The sequence below is a fragment of the Equus quagga genome, chromosome 2 (assembly GCF_021613505.1).
Source record: "Equus quagga isolate Etosha38 chromosome 2, UCLA_HA_Equagga_1.0, whole genome shotgun sequence".
Taxonomy (NCBI): Eukaryota; Metazoa; Chordata; class Mammalia; order Perissodactyla; family Equidae; genus Equus; species Equus quagga.
This window is the reverse complement of record NC_060268.1, coordinates 92503559-92527215: the sequence shown is the minus strand read 5'-3', so window position 1 is coordinate 92527215 and position 23657 is coordinate 92503559. Positions and strand designations below refer to the sequence as shown.

The 23657-nt window shown below is 46.5% G+C and overlaps 1 long non-coding RNA gene across 5 annotated transcripts; it reads right to left on the bottom strand.

Moving 5' to 3' along the window:
- Positions 1–8554: 8554 nt before the first annotated feature.
- Positions 8555–20200, bottom strand: LOC124236249 (uncharacterized). 5 transcript variants are annotated; one of them, XR_006887675.1, is made up of 3 exons: positions 19816–20200; positions 16402–18119; positions 8555–8990 (listed from the first exon to the last, which is right to left on the bottom strand). It is a non-coding gene; the product is annotated as an uncharacterized LOC124236249 (long non-coding RNA). The 5 variants fall into 5 exon arrangements; XR_006887676.1 differs by having other exon boundaries at positions 16402–16541; XR_006887677.1 differs by having other exon boundaries at positions 20129–20193.
- Positions 20201–23657: the final 3457 nt, after the last annotated feature.

Sequence of the window (23657 nt, the reverse complement as noted above, 5' to 3'; positions counted from 1 at the left end):
AGATTGGCACCTGGGCTAACAACTGTTGCCAATCTTCCTCTTTTTTTTTTTTTCCCCGTTTTATCTCCCCAAAGCCCCCTGTACACAGTTGTATATCTTAGTTGCCGGTCCTTCTAGTTGTGGGATGTGGGACGCCGCCTCAACGTGGCCTGATGAGCGGTGCCATGTCCACGCCCAGGATCTGAACCCTGGGCCACCGCAGCGGAGCGGGCGAACTTAACCACTCGGTCATGGAGCCAGCCCCTTAAACTTTTTAAAATGCAGACGAGGTCTTCAATTTCCCCTGGGTGTCTCTCATGTATGTATTAGGTGTACAGGTTAACAAACTTCCATTCATTTGTTTTTTAAAATGAATAAAGTGCAGCTACTGGAATATTTAAAATTACACATATGGCTTGTGTCGTACGCTTATCAGATGGCACTGGCTGAACCATGCCTGGCAAGGAGCTACCATGAGTGTTAGTGCCCGGCCCGTGGTCAGTGCTTGTCAAGTGGCAGTTTCTGTTCTGGAGACTTCTCACCCTGCCCGCTCACCTCTGCTTTGGAGATCTATGCCTGGAAGTCCTCTATTCACCCACAGTAAGAGCTCCTGGTCTTTGCATTAATCTTCCGCACCCCCTAGACCTCTCCAGGGCTGTCTACACAGACACACACACACACCCGTCTCAGGGTTTCCATGCAGGTGCTGACTTTCTCGATGTCCAGTCCTCCATCACCTCCCATCTTCCCAGTGGCTCTGGACCTCTGTGTTCCATGCTGAGTTCACCTCCCCTGGGCTTGGTGATCACTGTGCCATCGTCCTTCTCTGTCTTCTCCTCAGGCCCTGCTCACCTGAGGCTTGATCTTCAACTCTCAGACAGATGGAGTGTTGCCAGAAGGGGCTGTTGGCAGGCTGCCCAGAGGCTGCCCGCAGCAGCCTTTCCCCTGACAAATTCGCTCCTGACTCCCCGGGACTCCCGTCAGCCTGGCAGCTGGTGGAGAGGAGATCCGGGTCTCAGCTGTGGTCTTGGACTCCCCGATTTCTCAAGAGGCCAGTGTATACCCCAGCTGGCAAGTTTTCAGTGCATTTAGCAGGGCGAGAACAGTTTTGCTTAGGCAAATATCTCCATCAGCCACTTTGGTTGAGGAAGGGGAGGGGCCAGGGACTCGGGTGAAGGGAGATGGTTAAACTCACGAGGAACTAAACAGCTTTACGGGGATCTTTAACAGGAACCTGGGGAAAAGGACCCCAAAAGAGAGAAGATAGAGAAGTTCGGGGAAATGAAAGGGGAGGGGGCAGAAGAAAACAGCAGGAAGCACACAGCCTGGGAGAAATTCCAGTGAGAAAAATCCAGTGGCAGGGATGCTAAAGGGCTTAAAAAAAATTTGTGGAAAAATACAGATAACATAATTTGCCATCTTAACCATTTCTACGTGTGCAATTCAGTGGCCTTAAGTACATTCTCCTTGTTGTGCAGCCATCATCACCTTCCATCTCCAGAACTTTGTCTTCCCAAACTGAAACTGTGTACCCACTAAATAATAACTCTCCATTCCTCCAGCCCCTGGCAACCACCATTCTGCTTTCTGAATCTATGAATTTGACCACTCCTGTAAGTGGAATCATTACAGTATTTTTCCTTTGGTGTCTGGCTTACTTCACTTAGCATAATGTCCTGAAGTTTCGTCTATGTTGTAGCATGTGACAGAATTTCCTTCTCTTTCAAAAAAATTTTTTTGTGTATTTATTATAGGTTTCTGGTTTGTGATTACTATGAGGTTCAGGTATAAGAACCTACATACACAGCAGTCTATATTAAGTTGATGGTCTCTTACGTTTGACCTTTTGCTAAAAGCTCTGCTCTTTGACTCCCCTCCTCCCACATTTTATGTTTTTGATATCATATCTAGCCTTTTTTGCACGTGTGTATCCGTTACCCTTTTATCATGGAAATAGGTACTTTTAGCACTTTTCTCTTTTGACCCTCACATTAGCTTCCTAGGTGGTTGATCTGCTACCTTTACTGTATATTTGCCTTTTCCAGTGATTTTGTTGTTTGTTTGTTTTTTTAAAAATAAATAATTTTCTTATTCCTATTTGTGGTCTTTTCTTTTCCACTTAAATAAGTCCCTTTAGCATTTCTTGTAAGGCTGGTTTCTTGGTTATAAGCTCCTTTAGTTTTTGCTTGTCTCGGAAACTCTTCCTCTCTCCTTCCATCCTGAATGATAACCTTGCCTGGGAGAGTATTCTTGGCTGTAGGTTTTTTTCCTTTCAGCACTTTAAATATATCGTGCCACTCCCTTCTAGCCTGTAAGGTTTCTGCTAAGAAGTCAGCTGATAGCCTGGTGGGGTTTCCTTTGCCTGTCACTTGTTGCCTTTCTCTTGCAGCTTTTAGGATTCTCTCTTTATCTTTAATCCTTGACATTTTAATTATAATGTCTCTTGGTGTGGGCCTCTTTGGGCTTATCTTGTTTGGTGCTCTCTGTGCTTCCTGTACATGGATATCTGTTTCCTTCCTTAGATTAGGAAAGTTTCCAGCTGTTATTTCTTCAAATAGATTCTCTGCCCCTTTATCTCTCTCTATTCCTTCTTGGGCACCTATAATACGGATGGCAGTGCACTTGATGTTGTCCCCGAGGTCTCTTAGACTGTTCTCGTTCTGTCTAATTCTTTTCTCTTTCATCAGTTCACCTTGGGTGATTTCCTCCAGTCTTTCGTCCAGCTCACTGATCTGTTCTTCTGTATCACCTACTCTGCTCTTGAGTCCCTCTAGCGAATTTTTCATTTCCCGTTATTATATTCTTCATTTCTGATTGGTTCTTTTTTATATTTTCCAATTCTTTGTTGAAGTTCTCACTGAATTCATCCATTCTTCTCCCAAGGTCAGTGAGCTTCCTTATGACTATTAATTTGAACTCTTTATCAGGCAGATTGTTTATCTCTGTTTCATTTAGTTCTTTTTCTGAGGATTTGTCCTCTTCCCTTATTTGGAACATATTCCTTGTCTCCTCACTTTGCCTACTTCTCTGTGCTTATATCTGTGTTTTAGGTAGATCGGCTATGTCTCGCAATCTTGGAGAAGCGGCCTGATGGATGAGACGCCTTATGAAACCTAGCAGTGTGCTTCCCTCTCATCACCAGTTCCAAATGTTCCAGGAGTGACCCCTGTGTGGGCTACATGTGTCCTTCTCTTGTGGCCGGATTGCTCTTGCTGCAGGTCCCTAGGGAGGCTAGGCTGTCCCCCTGACTGGCTGGTTGTAATACCCAGCTGCCTGTGGCTGCTATGGACCCTACAGTCACTTTATCAGGCATGCAGAGCCCCAGCACAGTTGGCTGCAAGGTCTAATAGCACATTCCTGCTGCAGTTTTTCTGTTAAGTGAGCAGGCCCCAGCATGGCTGGTTGCTGGGCTCAGGGGCTTACAATTGCTGTAGGCTTCTGCCCTGCAAGGCTGTTGTCAGCCCTCTCGGGATTGCAGCTAGGTGGGGCTGGCCCCAGGCACAGGAGCACCCAATTGTTTCAGGCTTTGGAAGGTGGGGCTGATCCCCTATGTGGCTGTTTGAGAAGTACAAGTCTGCTGCAGCTGACAAGCCCCACCACCCACAGGCCCACATACCCTGTCAACACAATCCTGCCCCATGTGCAAGACCTGACCCACTGAAGCGGACCCACTCATCTCACTGCAGAGGTCCCATGCTCTCCCATGGATTTCTTTCTTTTTTAAGGCTGAATAGTATTCCACTGTGTGTATATACCACATTTTGTTTATCCATTCATCCATTGGTAGACACTTGGGTTGCTTCCACATTTTGGCTATTGTGAATAATGCTACTATGACATGGGTGTATAAATATCTCTTTGAAACTCTGCTTTCAATTCTTTTAGGTATCCCCCCAGAAGTGGAATTGCTGGATAATATGGTGGTTCTCTTTTTAATTTTTGAGGAACAGCCATACTGTTTTCCACAGTGGCTGCACCATTTTACACTCTCACCTACAGTGCACAAGGGTTCCAACTTCTCCACATCCTCATCAACATTTGTTGTTTTCTGTTCTTTTTTCTTTTTTTAATAGTAGTTATCTTCATGTGTGTGAAGTGGTATCTCATTGTGGTTTTTTTTTTTTTTAAAGATTTTATTTTTTCCTTTTTCTCTCCTAAGCACCCCTGGTACATAGTTGTATATTCTTTGTTGTGGGTCCTTCTAGTTGTGGTATGTGGGATGCCGCCTCAGCGTGGCTTGATGAGCACTGCCATGTCCGCGCCCAGGATTCAAACCAACGAAACACCGGGCCACCTGCAGTGGAGCGCACGAACCTAACCACTCGGCCATGGGGCCAGCCCCTCATTGTGGTTTTGATTAGCATTTCCCTAGAGATAAGTTATGTTGGTCAACTTTTTATGTGCTTTCTGGCCATTTATATATGATCTTTAGAGAAATGTCTGTTCAAGCCCTTTGCTCATTTTTTATTCAGTTGTTTGTCTGTAGGAGTTATTTATATTCTTTGGTTATTAACCCCATATCAGATCTATGATTTCTAAATATTTGCTTCCACTGTGTGCCTCTTCACTCTGTTGACTGTTTCCTTTAATGCACAGAAGTTTTTAATTTTGATGAAGTCCAATTTGTCGATTTTTTCTTTTGTTGCCTGTCGTATCCAAGAAATCATTACCAAATCCAACGTCATGAGGCTTTTCCCCTAAGTTTTGTTGTAAGAGTTTTATAGTTTTATCTCTTATGCTTAGGTCTTTGACCCACTTTGAGTTAATTTTTGTATACAGTGTAAGTTCATTCTTTTGCACATGGATATCCAGTTTTCCCAGCACCATTTGTTGAAAAGACTATTCTTCCTCTATTGAGTGAGTGGTCTTGGCACTATTGTCAAAGATCATTTGACCATATATGGGAGGGTTTATTTCTGGGCTCTCTATTCTATTCTACTAATCTCTATGTCTGTCTTTATGCCCGTACCACACTGTTTGGATTACTGTAGCTTTGTAGTAAGTTTTGAAATCAGAAAGTACAAGACCTCCAACTTCGTTCTTTTTCCAGATTATTTTGGCTATTCAGGTCCCTTGAGATTCCATAGGAATTTTAGGGTGGATTTTTCTATTTCTGCAAAAAATTTCATTGGGATTTTGATACCATAGGACTTTTAAGACCAGGATCTATAATATTGTTTTAAATTGTTCATTTTCCTGCCAGGCATACTCCTCTATTGCCCCAAGCTGTATCTTGTGTCAGGAGAAATCATGGATACGAGACTGACTCTGAGTCTAGGATGGGTGCAGCAGAGGGACGAGAAGGGACCAGGAAGTGAGAGGGGTTCAAGAGGTCGGCAGTGCAGGACTCCAGCCAGGGGACTGGAAAACAAGCTCTCCTGAATCCTGAAAACAGTGAGGAGGATGCTGGGGGTCCCCCTGCATGTGGGATGGAAGTCTATTTAGATCTCAAAGGCCAGGGCCACCCTGGCTGGCACGCAGGCCATTGCCTGGGCATTTTCTCCCTGCCTGGCCTTACCTCGTAGGCAGACCAACTCGGGCACCAGGTCAAGGGAAGAAGGCCCAGCAGGCTTGGAGCATGGTGAGGGGCAGTACGAGGCTGCACCCCTGGGTGACTCTGGCTTTGGTGGGTGACGGAGATGTCCTCAGCCAGGGGCTCTGCCCGATGCCTCTCCCTGGGTAGACACTGCCACCTTCTGGCTCTTTGTTGACCAACTGCCCTGCCTCTTCTCAAGAAGAGCTTTCTCCTGACCAAGAAACAGGAGATAGAATGAAACTTCCTTTACTTGCTTACACTCCTATCTCCTTGGGGCCCCACCCAGGTCACTGCGTTAGAGTCTGGCTGTTCCCAACCGTTTCAATCTTTTGGTCTCCTCCTACTGATGGCTTCACACAACCCTCGCTGTTATACCGCTCCGAAGATAGCTTTATTTGCCTCAATTTTCAGTTGACTGGGGGCAGAGCCTCGCTGTGGACTGCCACCATCGCTGGTCTGAACCAGTTTCCAGTCCCTCTCCATTGTCTCTTTGTTGGACGGTTGGGTGGCTGCTTTGTGCCCGGAATCCCAGGCCCCTCCCCAGCTATTGTTCCCTCCAAGGCAGGCCTCCGGCCCCCCAACCAGTTCCCCAGGTCCTCGAGTTTCTCAAGGCCGTTTTCTCCCTCCCCTTGTACAGCTTGCTACCTCTCTCTCATCACCTGAACTGTGGGCAAACGCCTTCCTCCTGGCCCCCTGGGAACCACTCTCACCTGCCCAGATCCCTTGTTCTGATGCCCCAAACTCAACGCTGAAACCCAAATCTTCCCCACGGGCCGGAACCGGGGGAGACCCAGCTCCCGTCCCTGCAGATCACCCCGTTCCCAAGCCCCAGCCAGGGACTCGCACTTCAGCCACCACATTGAGTGGTTTCTTGCCTTCGACTCCAGGGGCTGCAGAGGCGTTGACCTGGCCTTGCCGAGGGAGGCCCGTGGTCCCTTCAGCCGGAGGTTGGGGGACCTGGTGGAAAGGCCACATCCCCGCCCACGGGTCATCCTCCACAGGCCCCGGCCACCCCCTTCCCTGGCTGGAAGGCCCTCTAACCCCTCTGTGTTCCTTTCCCCTCTCCAGAAGCAATTCAGTCCCTCTGGCCTCTTCCCCCTGTGCCACACACTTCCCACTGGAGGCGGGAGCCCCTCAGAGGTTCCCAGTGGGGTCAGTCTTCCCGGGGCCCAGGAGGATGTGGCCCCAGTGGACCCTGGAGGCTGCTCAGAGGGCTCATCTTCCTTTCCCAGCAAACGTGGCTGTCAGATATTCCGGAAACAAGGGTGCTCACTCCTGGGGTCCCTGGGGGTTGCTAAGTCACCTTGAGGTTGTCTGTCTCCCACGGATTGACCCAGGACTTCCGAAGCTGCCCAGACCTGGAAAGTCCAGCAGCGCAGAGAAAGATGAACCCTTTTGTCCCCAAAGTGCTCTGTGGGGTGACCACGAGAAACAGGGGGCTTCTCCAAGGGACCCTCTGTGGGAAATGGGAGGAAACACCCTCTGTCCCGGGGACTGTCCTCCTGACAGTCAGACCTAGAAGGACCAGGTCCTGCTGACACCCCACCTCCACTCACCACCCTCTTTTAGGGATTTTGTGCCAGCCATTCTCTGCACACCAGCATAATGATCTTTTCACGTCTAGCCTCACTTACAAGCCTTGGATGGCTTCCCACAGATCCTGGAATAAGGATGTGGTTACCAGGCCTTCGAGGCCCAGCGTGAACCCTGCCCTCTGAACTCACTGCCTAGGCCTCTCCCTGGCTCAGCACACTCCAGGCACACCGATTTTCTCGATCTTCTCCCAGCTCTGGCACTCCAAGCCTGGTTCAGCCCCAGAGCTTTTGCACTGCTCTTCCTTCTGCTCAGAATGCTTTTCACACAGATCTCCCCATGGCTGGCTCCTTGTCACTTGGCTTGCAGCTCAAAAGTCAACCTTCTCTGACTGCTCCAGCTTCTTTCCTTCGTGTGCTCTCCCCTCACCGTGTTCTATTTTCTTCTCCACATGTGATCTTGTCGGAAGTTTAAGCCTCAGGGCTCCTCACTTGGAGAGGTCCCTTCCAAGGGTTACTGCCGAATTCTGTATTCTTTTCTTAAAAAGGAAGCCGCCAGCTGGCCAGCCTAACTGTGTAAGTGGCAGGCCCCGCAGAATCTAAATGAATTTGCACCTAGAGTAAAGGACCAGGCTGCATTTGGGACGTCCTGTGCCTGCCTTTGGCGGGAAGACAAACTCAGCATTCTTCCTGCCAGGCTATTTCGACAGGCCCTTGGCCTCCCGTGTTTTCAAGTCTGGGTGCCAAGAGGCGGCCTTGCCCAGGAAGCTTGGTAACTGCCCTGCTCACTGTGCTCTGGATTTAACCGGGTTGCGGGGTGTACAAACCCCAAGACCTACTGTTTTCCCTTCTTTCTTCTGGATACGCGCTGCCTTGACTCCCACAAATAGACATAAACATTCTCAATCAGCAGCCATTACTCTCAACTGCCCAGTGAGCAAACTGAAAAACCAAGACTTCTGTGGAATCTTTAATCTCATCCTTTTCCAAGCTTTTCTGCAAAACTAATCCTTATGACTCTCACCTCCCCTCCCCTCCCTTACTAGCTTGGGCAAATATTTAGCACATAGGTCTTAACTCTCCTACTGCCTTGCCCTTGGCAGACCTGACTAATTGAACACAGAGTTCTTTCCAGGTGGGCTGTGTGTACCCAGTACCCACAGATCAGAGAGGAAGCCTGTCCACCTCCTAAAGAAACTCAGATCTAAATTATGGAAGCGGTAAAATCTGGATCAAAGGAAAAGGGCCAGTGCTCGCGATGAATTCCCACACCTGCACTGAGTCCAATTCCAAGGACGTATTTTCTGTTTGATCAAGTAAACGGAGACCTCTGGAGGCCATGGTACCTTGTGGTACGTCCCGTGCTGCAGTGGAAAAATCACTGACCTAGAGCTGAAAGTCCTGCTCTGTTCTGGGCAAAACAACTAACTTCCTCATTCTGTGAGTGGAGTCACTAGGTGCGTTTTTTCTGTTAGCTCGGGCTGCTGTCACAAATTACAGTAGAATGAACAGCTTAAACAACAAACATTTATTTCTCATGGCTCTGGAGGCTGGGAATTCCAAGATCAAGGCACTGACTGATTCTGTGTTTAGTGAGAACCCTCTTTTTTTTTTTTTTCCTGAGGAAGATTTGCCCTCAGCTAACATCTGTTGCCAATCTTCCTCTTTTTCGATGTGAGTCGCCGCCACAGCATGGCCGCTGACCGACAAGTGGTGTAGGTCTTCAGTGGGGAACCAAACCCCGGCTGCCAAAGCAGAACACGCTGAACTTAACCACTAGGCCACCAGGGCTGGCCCTGGTGAGAACCTTCTTCCAGGTTGCAGACAGCTGACTGCATCTTGTAACCTATATGGTGGAAAGAAATCCAGAGACACCTCGTGCACCTTTTATTGGGTGGCCATGATGCGCTGTCCTTAGAACCTGGAGAAAGCATCACCTCCTGCTGGTGAAACCAATAAGAAAGGAGATGGTGAATGAGCTTAAGGAGCTTAAGAGCTACAGACGTAACCAGCATTCACAAAGAAGCCTAGGTTTATCGCTGCTGGGACAACGCCACACCTGTGGAGACCGCCCACTGCCCTTCAGCTGTGTCTCTTGGCAACCTCCTCCTGTTCTCCCAAACAGGTTGTTACAAATTCCACCACTCTTCTCTGTTGGTCCCCATCACTCTCTATCTCCCATTTGTCAGAGGAAATAGAGGCCACCGGACAGCACCTGTCACAGCTCCCTCCTCCCCAGGAGAGGAAGGGATGTTCTCCAGTCTGCGGCTTGGACCCCTCAGGGTGTGGCCTCGGCCACCTCTTGCCTTCACCCTCCTCTTTCACTGACATCTTCAGCCTTACCTCTGCCGGCTCCTTTTCCTCAGCATATAAATTTGCTAAGGATATTCCCAGTTTAAAAAAACAATAACAACAACAACAACCTAAACCCAAATCCCCAAAGCCATCCTTCCATCTAGCATCCCCCTGCTGCTTCCTCATTCCTGGAAGAGAAGTCTACACTGGCTGAGCCCACCTTGCTCCCTCCCAGCCTTTCTTCAACCCACTGCTATTAGGTTCCTGCTTTGCCTGCTCCAGTCTCCTCCCCACTTGGTAAAGAAATAAAAGAAGGCCCCTGCCAAGGTCACCGATGGCTTCTGGAGTGCTAAGTCCAGGGGACACCTTTAGGTGCTCACTTACTCGTCCACTTTGTAGCTTCCCCCCTGCAGACCATCCCCTGGACATCTGGCACTTTCTGTGCCAGCCCTTCTGGGTCTCCTCTTCCTCAGGGCCCCTTAGGCGTCAGTGTCCCCCAGGATCTCATCAGCGATTCCTCCTCTCCCCCCCCTCCATCCTCACAGCACACTGTCTCCTGGAGCAATCTTTTCAGACCCGTGGCTTCCACAACCGCGTTGGTGCTGAGAACATTCAGCAGTACGCAACAAGCTAAAGAACGCAAAATAATCATGCAGGAACTGAGATTACCACGTGAAGGAAGACAGTTGAGGGAGAGAGGAAAAATACTGGGTCCTCCCCCTACGACCGTGGGTAATCATGCACACCACCCTGAGCCCTGGCTTTCTCATCCACAGACCCGGGATAAGGATAGTACCTACTTCATAGGGTTGTTATGAGGCTTAAGGGGGATAATTCTAGAGCGAGCACCCAGTGCATGTAGTCTGTTAGGACTCTCTCTGCTATTGGCAGGCGCAGAGAAGCAATGGAGAGACGTGAGGTTAAACTGAGAAGTGGTAGCGTGGATCCAGGTTTTGAAACTCATGAGGGCAGTGGACTGGTGGGGTCTGTGTGCCAAAGGCACTCCAAACTCCAAAATACAGATGTCATGGGGCTGAGAGGCAAGGAGCAGGCAGCTCCTTCCCAGGGCTGCTGTTCACCTTCCGGCCATCTGGATGACCTTGCAGGCATCTGACATGAGTTCCGGCAAGCGGCTGGCCAGGATGCCCTCCGTGCACGTCCCAGGCAGTCCTGTGATAGTCTATCCTGAACAGGGTGAGGTGCTGGCAGATCAGAATGATAAACAGCCAAGAGCCAGGGAAGGAAAAGGTCACCTTTTGGGCTGTGTCCTGGGGGAGGAGACCCAGTTACCAAGGGAATGAGCACTGGTCTTTAGAAGTACATTGACTCTGCCCTTACTTAGCACTTGCCGGGGTGCCAGGTCCTGAACTAAACATGAATACTACTCTTTGTCCACGATTAAGGCTCCAAATGAGGACCAGTGGACTAATTCAGTGGTGGCTAGAGACAGCTCGTATAGACTTATGAGAGCCAAATGTTAATTTTTCAGGAATTTTACAAGCCAGTTGTTAAACACAGCCATTATTAAAAACTGTTATATAAACTTACAATTAAGTAAATTATATTAAAAGACTCAAAACTTACCACTTCTTATTTATTTGACTAGTATCTATTCTCTTGAGTATACTTATATCTATTGTATCTATATGGTGGAAATACTATATATATAATGGGAATCTGTACGACTCTGTGTTCAGAGATGTTATGTTGGTAGTTTGAAATCAGCCATTGCGGAAGCGTTTATATCAGGAAGTCAGCATACACACACACACACACACACCCTACATAGAGCTGGTTGTTAAAAACATTTGCCAGCACCTCAGTGGACAAACTGATGTCAGGAATTTTGTCTTTCACTACTTCTCATGAGTTTCAGTGTTCCTCATCTGTCCTAGATTTTTTTTTTTTTTTTTTGAGGAAGATTAGAGCTAACATCTGCTGCCAATTTTCTTCTTCTTTGCTGAGGAAGACTGGCCCTGAGCTAACATCCGTGCCCATCTTCCTCTACTTTATACATGGGACGCCTACCACAGCATGGCTTGCCAAGCGGTGCCATGTCCACACCCGGGATCTGAACCGGTGAACCCCGGGCCGCTGAAGCAGAATGTGCACACTTAACTGCTGTGCCACTGGGCCGCCCCGGTCCCAGATAAACAGGACTCACGTCCCCTTCCAGCCTTTTGGGTTTCCCCACTTCAGTAATGAAGTGAGCAGCTTCACATGTCCACATCTTACTGGTCTGTACCCCACCGAGGGTGACAATAATGGTGGCCACCACTGATCACCTAACACTTGTCACACCCTCCCTCACGTAATACTCATTAACCCTCACAACATCGCCTTGAGGTTGGTATTGAACTTTTACTCTACCCATTTTACAGATGATAAAGTGAAACACAGAAATCAACCAATTCTCTCCTAAGGCAACCAGCTAAGACAAGGTTGGAACCCTCTCTTAACCACAGCCTCTAGAGAAAGGGAAGAATCTGACAATCTGACAAGGGAATATGGTTAGGCGGTTCAGTGGCCACTCCTTCATGCTGCCAATGCTGACTTTGCCTTTCAACTACCACAGGGCATTCATTTTAATGCAGTGTTTTTGTTCTTAGTCACATGCAATAAAACTGTGGACTCATGAAATATGGCCTATCCCAGGTCTTTAGGGGACTTTAATGAATAAATAACTGTTCTTGAGTTAATGATCCACTGTTTCAGTTGATGCAAAGCTTCTAAACCAATCAGCTATTTATTAGGGATTGAGATCCAATTATGTATCCTCCCAGGTGTAGACCTGGGCACCTCCCAGGAAGGCTAAAGCCCGGAGTGTTTAAATAACTTGTTAAAAGTTACACAGCCTGTAGAGGATGAAGGCAGGAGATTAACCAGGCTTGTCTGATTGCAGAGCCCCTGCTCTAGGGAGAGGCACATGATGCCTATTTGGCAGCTATTAAAAAAAAAATCTTGTAGAAGAATATTTAGGGACTGGCCCCGTGGCCGAGTGGTTACGTTCTCACACTCTGCTTTGGCAGCCCAGGGTTTCGCTGGTTTGGATCCTGGGCGTGGACATGGCACCACTCATCAGGCCATGCTGAGGCGGCGTCCCACATGCCACAACTAGAAGGACCCACAACTAAAAATACACAATTATGTACTGGGGGGGCTTTGGGAGAAAAAGGAAAAATAAAAAAATCTTAAAAAAATATATATATATTATAAGAGTGAGAAGGCAAGCCATTGAGTAGAAGACATTTGCAATACATACATCCAAAAAGGGGACTCATATCAGAATGTATATAGAACTCCTGCAAATCACAAACAGACAGACAATCCAATGGAAAACAGGCAGAGGACTTGAAATAGGCACTTCACAAAAGAGAACATTCAAATGGAAATAAGCATCTGAAAAGGAGCTCCATTTCATTAGTCTCCAGGGAAATGCCATTTAAAACCACCGTGAGATACCACTATATACCCATGAGAATGACCAAAGCTGAAAAGAACGACAATGCCAAGTATGAGTGAAGATGTAGAGAAACTGAACCTCTGATCCATTGCTGGTAGAATATAAATTAGACAATCACTTGGAAAATTCTTTGGCAGTGTCTGTTAAAGCTGAACGCTCCTGTGTGTACCCTGTGACCCAGTAATCCACTCTTAAATATCATGCAACAGAATTTCATACAAATGTGCAGCAAAAGACAAGTGCCAGGACCTTTACAGAAGCATCATTAGTAATAGCCCCAAACTAGAAACAACCCAAATGCCCATCAATAGTAGAATGGATACACATATTCCAGCAGATTCATAAAATGGAATTTTATATGGCAACAGAATTACTAAATTACAGCTACATGCAAAAACATGGATGAGTTTCACAAATGTAACATTGAGAAGAAGACAGACACAACAGAGTCCATACTGTATGATTGCTTCCATTTACATAAAACAAAAACAGGCAAAGCCAGTCCATTTTAGTTGAAGTTAGGATAGTGGTTGCTTTTGGGGAAGTTAGTGCCTAGGAGGCAGCTTGAGGGGGGTTTGGGGGTGCTGGTGATGTTATGTTTTAGTGATTGGGTGAACATTCGTAAACTGTACATTAATAATTTGTGTACTTTTCTGTATATGTGTGTGTATATATATATATATATTATACTTCATTAAAAAGTAAAAAAAAAAAAGTGAGGGTAAAATTAAAATTTGAGACAGAGAAAAGTCAATTATGCACAGACCTTTATTGGAAGACCTGTTCAATCATGCTCCTCAGTTACTAGGAAACTGAACCCAGGAAGTAGGAGTGGAATGCAAGTCACAATGCTGAACCAAGAAACTAGCAAACATGTTGATCAATCTGTTTGAAACAAAAGAGGGGGGTCAGAAGACCCGGTGGAACTAAAATACTATGGAATAATAACATGGAAGATAGGAGAGGAGAAATTGGAGAGAAATCATCTAAGTTTCTCATATTTTTAAGAAGGATAAAGAAAGTAATGAGAGGCTGGCCTGGTGGGTTAGTGGTTAAGTTCATCACTCTGCTTCGGTGGGCCAGGGTTCACCAGTTTGGATCCTGGGCTCAGACCTACACAGTGTTCATCAAGCCATCCCACATATAAAATAGAGGAAGATGGGCACAGACGTTAGCTCAGGGCTGCTCTTCCCCCCCCGCAAAAAAAAGAGAAAATAGTGAGTTTTAAACTTTGTAAAGTCAAGAATTTAATTTCTAAACCAGGAGAAATAGAATATACAGTTTCTAAACCAGTAAGGGGGCTGGAGGACATTAAAGAAATCTTGATTGAGCAATAGAAAATTAAAAAGGATGTGAAAAGAAGCAAGAGTTACTCAAATCACTATGCCGTGCACCTTAAATCTATACGGCGCTGTATGTCAAGTATATGTTAATAAAACTTAGGGAAAAAAGTAAAAGAAAAATATGGCAAATAGAAAACACAAAATAAAGTGATAGAAATAAGTAAAAATTTTCAGTAATCCTTATAAATGTGAATAGTTTAAATGTATCTATTAAAAGACAGAGACTTTTTAAAAAAGATTTTACTTTTCCTTTTTCTCCCCAAGGCCCCCCAGTACATAGTTGTATATTTTAGTTGTGGGTCCTTCTAGTTGTGGCATGTGGGACGCTGCCTCAGCATGGCCTGATGAGTGGTGCCATGTCCACGCCCAGGATTCGAACCAGCAAAACCCTGGGCTGCCGAAGCGGAGTGCGTGACCTTAACCACTCAGCCACGGGGCCGGCCCCTAAAAGATAGAGCCTTTTTTAAAAAAAATTTTTTTAATTTTAAATTTTTATATTTATTTATTTATTAAATATTTATTTATGTTTTATTGCAGTAACATTGGATTATAACATTATATAGCTTTCAGATGTACATCATAATATATTTTGAATTCTGTGTAGATCACATCATGTTTACCCCCCACAAACTAATTATAGTCTATCACCTCACATGTGAGCCTAATCACCCCTTTTGACCCCCACCCTCCCAGACAGAGACTTTTCAAGTATGTTACAAAAAGAAACTTCAGCTACATGTGGATACACATAAAACACCGTGACAAAAAAAAGTGAAAGTAAAAGCCATGAAAAAAAAATATCAGGCAAATACCAACCAAAATAAAGCTGGTGTCACAATATAATATAACCCAAGATAAATCCTAAAGCAAAAAGCAATATTAGGTATAGGATGATCATTACTACTAATGATAAAAGGAATAATTCACTAGAAAAATATACAGACATGAATCTAACACTTAACAACACAGCTTCAAAATATATCCAGCACCAGTGGATGGAACTGCAAAGAGAAAGGAACACATCCCCAGCCACACTGGGAGATGTTCACACCTCTCCCGGAAACTAATAGATCAAGCTGATAAGAATTTGTAAGAATACAGATGTGAGGAACCTACGGTTGTTTGAAGAACAACCGACAAGCATGCTCTAAAAGGACAGGTGCAGAAGTCTGCATACAATTAGGGAGCTGTATGTTTTGTTTTCAAGTACACATTTGACCACATTTGACAAATCTGGCCACATATGGAACCACAAAGAGCCACTAAGTGCCAAAGAAGACAGAGCATATAGCCCTAGAGCAATGACATATGAAATGGCCATCAGGAAGACAGTTCCTGAACCTAGTCAGGCATAACTAAAATAGGACAAACGGACATCCGGGAGCTTCCTAATGTGACGCAATGGGAATGACACAATCTATGTAATGTTCCTGTAAAAAATGTTTCACTTGAATCTAATGTTAAGGAAAGTATCAGACAAAAGAAGCAATGTAATTGTTAGGACATTCCACAAAATAGCTGCCCTGGATTCTTCAAAAATAAACAGCAAGGTTATAGACACCTTCCACCCATCCACCCACAAAAAACCAGGGCATTGCTTTAGACTAGAGAAAGCAAATGAGACATGACAACCAAATGCAATGCATGATCCTTGATTAGACTCTGGATCCCAGACTCCCTCCCCACACTTAAAGGAATTTTTGGGACAATCTAGTATGACTACAGGGGCCGGCCCCATGGCCGAGTGGTTAAGTTCTCATGCTCTGCTTCAGCGGCCCAGGGTTTCGCCGGTTCAGATGCTAGGCTTGGACCTAGCACTGCCCATCAGGCCATGCTGAGGCGGCATCCCACATAGCAGAGCCAGAAGGACCTACAACTAGAATATACAACTACATACTGGGGGGCTTTGGGGAGAAGAAGGAAAAAAAAAATGATTGGCAACAGATGTTAGCTCAGGGCCAATCTTTAAAAAAAAAAATGCAGGCTATATTTGATATAGTATTATTGCATAAATGGTAAATTTCTTGTGTCTGATAACATGGTCCCCATTTTTGTTGAGCCAGGATAATTCTCAAAGCTCTTGGTGTTAGGATCTCTTTGCACTCTTAGAAGTTGTTGAAGATTCCAAAGAGCTTTTGTTTATATGGGTTATATAAAACCATATTTACAGAAGTAAAAGTTAAAGCAGAAATTAAAAAAAATATTTATTCAGTCATTTAAAAATAACTACATTTTCCAAAACAAAAAACTTACCGAGAAGCGTTGCTTTGTTTATGTTTTTGCATATCTCTTTGTGTCTGACTTACTGGCAGTAGCTGGATTCTCGCGCTCGCTTCTGCATTCAGTTTGCTGCTGAAGTTTGTTTTGGTTGAAGTATATGAAGAAAATCCAGCCTCACAGAGACATGTAGTTGGGAAAGGAAAAGAAAGGAGTATTTTTACAGCTGTTTCAGATACTGAGGATATTCTCCCCCCCCCATTTATCAAAGACCTTTTAATTTTTCAAGAACAGCAATGCCAAAAGCATAGAGTATAAGAAAGTCGGTTTCTATAAGTATGGTTTAATTAAAACTGTTTACAGCTCTTCTCTCCCAGAGTAGTTAAGCATGAATTTAAAAAGAATAAGAGATGAGAAAACAAGCACACGCAGCGTACAGAATTAGAGCCCTCATGCAAAGTCTGTGGAATTTGAGGTTTCAGTGCAGCAGGAGGGGGGCCAGACACAGGTGGCCTTTTTACAAATTTAAATTAAGGCAGTTTCTTTATTTTGAACAGGCAAGTTGCAAGTGGCATGTGGCATATGCCACTGAGAGTGTGCCCTAATAGGAGAGCTCTTCCCCCTTACTACTCCTCACTCCGAGGCATAATTTTGGGAGAAAAAAGTGTCTTCTATCTGGTTAGTAATATCATCTACCATTACACCTTTCTAGTTAGTTTTCCCACACCAAGCAATTCTCCAATTCTCAGGAGGAATGAATGTCCTACAATTTAACTCAATTCTGACACCATCTACCTGGAGTTAGCCTCAGATCCTACAAATTAAGGGCTCAGCCCCATAAGACTGATGCCAATTGCAAATCCAGGACAATTGTACTTCTGACTGACTGGCTATAAATTGGGGGTTCCCATGACCCCCTCATCGGGGCCCATAGTTCGCTAGAACAGGTCACAAAACTCAGGGAAACCTGGATTTACATTTACTCATTTATTATAAAGGACACAGACGAACAGCCAGATGAGGAAGGACACAGAGCGAGGTCCAGAAGGGTCCTGAGCACAGGAGCTTCAGTCTCAGTGGAACAGGGATGCTCAAAGGGGCTGCTTATGAATAACAAAGGCCACTCCTGTCACTTAGGAAATTCCGAGGGTTTTAGTAGCTCTGTGCCAGGAACCAGGGACAAAGACCCAATATATTTCTTATACCACAAGCTTCTTATAAGGCAGGCATGGCATTGACTGATAAGCTGGTTCAAAGTCTAAGAATCATGTCCAGATAGAGCATCTAAGCAGTTACATTTCAGGAGATAAAACTTTCATTTGAGTCATGCTGTGGTAGGTGTCCCACATATAAAGTAGAGGAAGATGGGCATGGATGTTAGCTCAGGGTCAGTCCTCCTCAGCAAAAAGAGGGGGATTGGCAGTAGTTAGCTCAGGGCTAATCTTCCTCAAAAAAAAAAAAAAAAAGTCTGATCAAATAATCTTGCAAAAGAAAGATAATCTAGCTTTAAGCCTACGATATAAAAGCAAAGAGAAAGTGATTGATTTTCTGCTCAGTTATCACGTTTGGGATCTTTACAAAGGGTGTGTTAGCTCCCAGGAAGCATCAATATGTTGTCTATGCCAAAAATTTCACGTGCTTGAGCCTAGAAATGGTCAGCTGGCCAGTTGTACGAGGTCCACACTGCTCCTCCCACAAACAGCCACATGGCGTCATGTAGTTCTTCTCATCCACCGTGAAGCAGTGATAAATTCCTGCAAGAAGAGTTATCATGTCTCCTTTCTCCATGAAAATCTGGATCCACTAGTCCTCTTACATCAAAGTGTCCGCTGCCCTCCAGGATGCAGCAAATCTTACATCCGAGTGCAGATGCTCCTTCCTCATAAAACACCTCCATCTTTTTTTCACAATTTGGCAGTTTATCTTTGCATATGGCTCTTATGTCCATCTAGGAGTAGTTCCTCTTTTCGGATCTGTTCTAATTCTGGATCATTCTCATATTTGTCAGCTTCCAGTAAAGGACTCTGAGCTGGCACAGCTGCTCCAGGCACAGCGGGCAGCAGTGGCTCCAGGCTGTGGGACCACGTCAAGTCGTCCTGGGACTGGTTCATGTACCAGCGCTGCACCATGGTCCAGGCCTGAGGGGATGTATGTGGGCGTGGTGGGCACCCTAAGCACCAGGGGTACCCTGACTTGCATGGGCTGCTCACAGGACAAGGTGAGGCCCCATCCAGGGCATTCTTTTACTATAACAAAATGTACAAGTGACAGTTTCTCAAAGGTTAATTGCAACGTGGAATCTGAAACATCTATGCACCTTTTCTACTCTTGTCACATTCAAATACATTCTTTTTTTTTCTTTTGAGGATGATTAGCCCTGAGCTAACTGCTGCCAATCCTCCTCTTTTTGCTGAGGAAGGCTGGCTCTGAGCTAACATCCATGCCCATCTTCCTCTACTTTATATGTGGGATGCCTACCACAGCATGGCGTGCCAAGCGGTGCCATGTCTGCACCCGGGATCCGAACCAGCCAGCCCCGGGCTATAGAAGCGGAATGTGCTTGCTTAACTGCTGTGCCACCAGGCAGGCCCCTAAATACATTCTCTTTTAAAGATTTTATTTTTCCTTTTTCTCCCCAAAGTCCCCCGGTACATAGTTATATAGTTTTAGTCGTGGGTCCTTCTAGTTGTGGCATGTGGGATGCCGCCTCAGCATGGCCTGATGAGTGGTGCCATGTCCAAGCCCAGGATCCAAACCGTCGAAACCCTGGGCCTCTGAAGTGGAGTGTGTGAACTTAACCACTCGGCCACGGGGCTGGCCCCCTTTTTTAAAAGATTTTATTTTTCCTTTTTCAAATCCATTCTTGAATAGATCTTTTACTCATGCACTCATGCATTGTTCATTTGGAAAATATCGCATCACTGAGGTATGGAGATCTTCCAAAAGTTGACACATTTTATTATACAATATGGAAAAAAATCACATTTGATAAAACCACTAATCTCATTAGAAACATCTTTAAGAATTGGGAAGCTCTCCAGCTCAGGGTGGTATAGACAAGTTTTCCAAAATTCTAATTTTCCCTTGAAAGCTCCAATTGTATCATTGACAAAAAATAATGTCAATTATTTTCTTGAAGTGACCAGCTCCTTTCATTTCTTTTTGAGAAAATATCTGCCAACATGCAGGTCTGAATCACTATGGTTTCTCTATCAGTTAATCTTTCCAGCTACAAGGAAAAAGCAGCTGCTTCAGCTCACGGCTCCAGCAAGCTTCAGGGCTTTCCCGGGAGACACCATCTTACTCAGGTCTGCCGCACAAGGCTTCATTCCCACTTCCCATTTTTATTATATAGAACATTAGAAAGATGTATACCCAAGGATACCTTATTAATAGACATTTTTTTAAAAAAGACGGAGAGGGCATGGCAATGAGCAATAAAATCACTACCGGTCTAGTTGGTGCCTCTGTCCTCATTCACGCTAAGCCGCCAGCTGTTTCCCGCACTGTTGCTTTTGCACCACTCGTGCAAATGTCAATACGGTGAGAAAGGCTCATGGTTCGGCCTTAGGATCATTACGAAAATAGTTTTGAGCTCGCGGATACTCGCGCCCCTCCCCCTCCAGGATCCGCGGACCACATCTGAGAACCGTTGTTCCAGGTCCCACCATCTTGTCCTAATCTCCACCTAACTCCACATCATGTTCTGCCCTTTCGTCCTTCTGTGTCCCCAAGAACCGCCTAGCGGCCTCCTCCGGCGCACCTGCCGGTGGCTGCTTCCAGCTTCCAGCGTCCAGCGTTCAGCTTCCAGGCGCGGGCGCCGCAGCCCGGTCTCCGCGCGGGGCCCCTCCCTCTCTCCCTCCCTCCCCTCCCCTCCGACCTCACTTCCTCTTCCCCTCCTCCAGCCCCTGTAACCCTTCCGTGTCCCCAGGACGGAAAGACCAGGGGAGAAGCCTTAATCCAAAGGAAGCTGCTGGGACGTGAGCCACTCTGTACAGCACTTAAGTTACTGTGACGATTTGTTTTAAAAAATTTAAAAATATATATCTTAATTGTTCTTTCTCTGGTTACAAAGGTAATAGATGTTTGTTATATAATATTTCAAACCCTGCAGAACTGTATAAAATAGAAAATTGAGAATCTCCCATAATCCTCCCCCCACTTTGGTTTGGATGCCCTCAATATTTCACACATATTTTTCATAGTTTTTTTCTGTCACAAACCGTGCTGCAGCGAACACATTACACATAGTCTCTCCTCGATTTGGTGAGTGTTTTTGTGGTGTCAGTCCCCAAAGTGGAACTGCTGGAAGAAAGAGTATGAGCATTTTATAAAAGGATGGATGCTGGCGAATGGCCTTCCAAAGGGACTGAACTAACCAACCCTCCCTCCAGCCACATCCACTGTATTTTGAAATGACCTGTTTACACATCCATCTCCCTGACACCCCTGTGGACCGAGCTCCTCTCCGGACTGGAATGTGCCCTCTTGTCCATCCCTGGTCATGCCTGGCATGTCACAGGAGCTCAGTGAAAAGATGTGGAGTGGATGTGAATGAATGGATAATATTAACACCACCAACAGGTTTCTTCTCTGTGTGCCGGGCACCACGCTAAGCATTTGATCCGCATGAGTTTATTTAATCCTAACAACTACTACAAGTAGGTGTTATTATCCTCATCTGCAGATGAAGAAACCGAGGCTCAGAGAAGGTAAGTGACTTGCCCGGGCAATGAGACGTCATAACAAATGATGTCGGCAAACAGGGAAACTGCTGCTAAACGGTAATGTCGCCTCTGGTTCTTTCTATTGCCTTTCGATGATTTCCCCTTGCTCCAACTTTGCATTTCTAGTTTTATTAGGAATTTTTAGGGTTAACTTAAGCAACCTGAAAGAAAATGTCATGCAGTTAAATAGAATTTTAAAATCTTCCAAATTTGTTTCTGGACTCTGCCTGTAATTGTCCAGAGATTTATTTTACAAAGTTGAACACCGGAGTAGGATTCTCTGCTCTTTTATTGAGGGAGAGGGGTCTGGGGAGCTGTTCACTTTGGGTGACAGCTCAGGTGTAAAGGAACGGTGTGTCCCCCAACCCCCGCCCCGCCCCCAGTACAGGCTTGAGAAGGTGCGCCTGGACTTGGCCACCAAGGATGAGTGGGTCTGGCCATGAGGAATGGAAAGAGTCCACTTGGTGGAAGGAAGGGATGGTGCAAAGGCTCAGAGTCCCGGGCTACTCAGGGGAATGGCTAAATTTCAGGTTCTCGGGGAGAGGAAATAGAATAGAAAGGTGGTGAGGGAGGTGAAGGCCATAAATGTTACAGACTGTCAGACTGTAATGTATCAGGCAGTGGAGAGCTCCTGCAGGTCTCTGAGCTGTGGAGGAACGGCTCAGGGCTGTGCTTCAGGGTGGCGTGCTGGAAGCAGTGGAAGCAGCCGGGAGGGCGGATTGGAGGAGGGAGCACAGACTGCCGCAGGGGAATCAGTTTAGAGATGACCACAAATAGCTCTGCTATCAACACCTCTCCCACAACCCTCTCCTCCTCCTATTTTCTAATAATGGCATCACCATTCTTTCAGCTCCAGGGATGGGAGTCTGAGTCACTCTGACTCCTCCCCCGCCCGAAGTCCAGCCAGCTGCCATTCCTGCTGCGTCCACCTCTACATCATCTCTGGAGTCTTGCCCTTCTGGAGGGTGCTGCCAGGACCCCATGTCAGGCCTGCCCCTGGTTCAGGGACTCTGGTCTCCCTTCCCCAGGTCTGAGCCCCTACTCCCCAACATCCCCTCACTGCTGTTGCCACATGTTGCCCGCTGCCTGCAAAGGTACGGCAAAACTAATGCCCTGGAGCGTCCACTTGGATGGAGCGCCAGTCCCTCACCTCTGCCAGCCTGCCTGTCCAGCCTCCTCCCAGATCTTAAATACCCTTGAGAGCCAACTTGATGGGTGTTTGTGCCCTGAGCTCACAGGGGTGCCCCCATCAGCGATGACTTTCTCCTTGCGAGGCCTCTGGCATCTTGGGACTCCTTCCTCTTGTGCCTGGTTCGTGATGATCGCATAGATGCGTGTTTGGCTCCCGGAGTAGAGACTGAGTGATGTGCGTTTTTCTGCCTCCACGGGGAACTTCTATGTCACCTAGACTCAATAGCTAATTGGGGTTTGATTAAAAATAGGGAAGGGTTGACCCCAAACTGGAGGATCTAAGCACCTCTCCTTTAAACCCCATCTTTCTCTGCAGTGGCTTTTAGGGCCATTAGTTACCACCACCAGGAATTCCAAATAAGTGCAATAACTAGGGGCTCTGGTGTCCTCTTCTTTCTTCTTAAAAGAGCAATGAACTGGGAGCCAGGTGTATGAATATGAACTAGAGTTCTGCTACTTTCCAGCTGTGTGACTTTAAGCGAGTATCCTAACCTCTCTGAGTCGATGGTGCTGACAGTGACTGCCTCACCAAATGGGCACTGTATGGTGAAGGCGGGCATGGAGCTGAGCCCTGGGAACAGTGAGAGGCAGCTTAATCTGAAGACTTTGCCTCAACTGCCTGGGCTGCTGTTCTGCTTGCAAAGGACACATGTGCCTCCACCTTGATCCTGCTGCAGGCAGAGGCCAGATTCTGGAACATTCGGAGCCTGCAGGACTGCCTCTCAGGCCTGACGCCCTGGTCCACCACGTAGAGGAACAGATGAGCCCCTGGCATGGGCAGTGATTTCTTTATAACCAGCTCAGAAGTGAGAGTGTAAGTACTTGACATACAGCGCTGAATCTGACTGTTTGGGTTGGAAGGACCCTCAGGGCGTCCAGTCTCCCAGTTTCAGGGATGGGCTGAGGCCCAGGTGCCTGGTAATACCAGGATGGCATGAAAACCAAATACCAGAGGCTCCATGGGCTGTGCTTGTGTTTCGAGCAAGAGAACTGGGAAAAGAGTGAAAGGCATAATGGGTCATTCCGGGGCACGCTGGCCCGAGAACAGGCTCTCAACTGAGGCCTCGGACTTTGCGGGGGCCCAAAGCAGCCTCCCCTTGGGCCAGTCTGCTGGCTCTCGGGGCCAAAGCAGTAGCCCTGCCTGGCTGGGCTTTGAAGCCGGTAATTCAAGGTCGCTCTCCTGGCTCAGCTCCATCTGGCCGTGTTGACCGGGAGGCAGTGAGGGGGAGAGCTGGGAACACAGGGCAGAGAGGTTGTTAGTATTTGGAATGAGTTGGTGTGACTGGCAAAGTAGGGGGCTGGGGTCAGATTTGTCTAAAATAAAACCCAGCCCCCGGCTGGTGTCTCACTTCAAGAAAAAGGGGGAAGCAAGAG